Here is a 2648-nt window from a genome sequence, read left to right as displayed (position 1 = left end):
GAATATTTTTCCAACAAACGTGGATTTTTTAAAGAATATTTTTCCAACAAACGTGGATTTTTTAAAGAATATTTTTCCAACAAACGTGGATTTTTTAAAGAATATTTTTCCAACAAACGTGGATTTTTTAAAGAATATTTTTCCAACAAACGTGGATTTTTTAAAGAATATTTTTCCAAAAAAAGTGGATTTTTTAAAGAATATTTTTCCAACAAACGTGGATTTTTTAAAGAATATTTTTCCAACAAACGTGGATTTTTTAAAGAATATTTTTCCAACAAACGTGGATTTTTTAAAGAATATTTTTCCAACAAACGTGGATTTTTTAAAGAATATTTTTCCAACAAACGTGGATTTTTTAAAGAATATTTTTCCAACAAACGTGGATTTTTTAAAGAATATTTTTCCAACAAACGTGGATTTTTTAAAGAATATTTTTCCAACAAACGTGTATTTTTTAAAGAATATTTTTCCAACAAACGTGGATTTTTTAAAGAATATTTTTCCAACAAACGTGGATTTTTTAAAGAATATTTTTCCAACAAACGTGTATTTTTTAAAGAATATTTTTCCAACAAACGTGGATTTTTTAAAGAATATTTTTCCAACAAACGTGGATTTTTTTGGCTTTTGTTCTTAGATTTATCTTCTGGCATTGTAATTGAACAAAGTGACGTATGAGTACTTATTTGTTGAATACATGCATATCACATACGCCTCAATGTTCACTAACACATTTTACTTCAAAGATTCAAATAAACGTAATTAATGTTTCAATATTAAATATGGGAATTTCTGAGTGAAATCGGCATTTTTTCAAAATGAGGTTTTTGAGTTTCATTTATATTTAGCTGTGGAGATGCTGCTCATCAGCAAAATATGCCAGTATATTTTCAGATTTTTTTGACAAATGGTTCCAGAGATATCGCGCCTCGTAAAAGTCGAATTCCGTAAAAACTATATGCAAGAAAATACTCATAACTTCTTAAGTATTGGTCCAAATATACAATGTTTTTTATTTTTTATCAGCTATCTAAGAAAAATAAAAAAAATTGCACAGTGGTCTTGGATGTAATTTTAGCGATTTTCTTTAAATATTCAAATTTTTATACACTCCACCATAGTATGGAGGGTATATAAAGTTTGTTTTTCCGTTTGTAGCGCATTGAAATACTCATTTGCGACCCTATAAATTATATATATTCTTGATCAAGGTAAAATTCTGAGTCGATTTGTGCACGTCCGTCCGTCCGTCCGTCCGTCCGTCCGTCTGTGGTAATCACTCTAGGTCAAGTTCGATGATGGGCTATATCGGTCCACGTTTTGGTATAGCCCCCATATAACTGTACCCCCCGATTTACGGTATTTTGACGTTTTTAGCTACATTTTCAGACCGATTTAGCTATAATTTGACAATTAGGGTTCTTAAGTGTCAATAAACTTATATAACAAAACTTGTGGACATAGGTCCACGTTTTGGTGTAGCCCCCATATAACGGTACCCCCCGATTTACGGTATTTTGACGTTTTTAGCTACATTTTCAAACCGATTTAGCTATAAATTGACATTTAGGGTTGTTACATGTCAATAAACTTATATAAATAGTGGACATAGGTCCATGTTTTGGAATAGCCCCCATCCCATTAAAGTCACATTTCTAGACCGAATAAGATATAATTTGATATTTAGGGTTCTTAGTGACCAAAAAACTTATATTCGAAAAAATTATGAATACAGGTTCATGTTTACAAGTTTTAACCGAATTATCTGTAATTTGAACATTTGACATTTGAAATTCTTAGTGGTCACCACACCTCTCCACCAAAAATTGTCAAGAAATTTCGATGTATTGATAAAGCCCCCATATAAAAGTACCTCCCGATTTTCATTAATTTGATAATTTTAGCTACAATATTAAACCAAACTAGCAGTAATTTGACATTTGAAGTTCTTAGTGGTCACAACACCTTTCCATCAAAAATTGTCAACATAGGTCCATGTTCGGATATAGCTCCCATATAACGGTACCTCCCAATTTTCAGTAATTTGGCAATTTTAGCTAACTGTAATTTGACATTTGAATGTTGTAGTGGTCACCACACATCTGCATCAACAATTTTTAACATAGCCCCAATATTTTACTTACAATTTTTAACCGAACGTAGGTCCATGTTTTGGTTTAGCCCCAAAACAAACCTCCCGATTTTCCGTACCTTAGCTTTATTTTTGGACGAACTTTCCGTAATTTGAAATTTAAAAGCCATCAAAAATTCTGCAACAAAAATTGTTCATTTAAGTTCATATTTTCGTATAGCCCACATACCTCCGAACTATCTGTTAATGACATTTGAAGTTCCCACGTTATGTACCGATTTTCGGTATTTTGAGGATTCTAGCTACAATTTTTAACCGAATTAGGAGTTATTTGACATTAAAGGCTCCCATCAAAAACTGTCAAAATAGGTCAATGTTTTATTATAACCCCTATATAACGGTACCTCCCAATTTTTAGCCCACCAAAAATTGTCAACATACATAGTTAGATATAGGCACCATAAAAAGGGCCTCCCGAATGAAGCATTTTATGTACATTATCTGACATTTTAACGTACCCACTTAAAGTTGGGGACAAGAATGAAGACTAATT

The sequence above is a fragment of the Musca autumnalis genome, unplaced genomic scaffold (assembly GCF_047663935.1).
Source record: "Musca autumnalis isolate F117 unplaced genomic scaffold, ASM4766393v1 scaffold_1, whole genome shotgun sequence".
Taxonomy (NCBI): Eukaryota; Metazoa; Arthropoda; class Insecta; order Diptera; family Muscidae; genus Musca; species Musca autumnalis.
The sequence above is the reverse complement of the archived record's forward strand: the minus strand, read 5'-3'. Positions refer to the sequence as shown.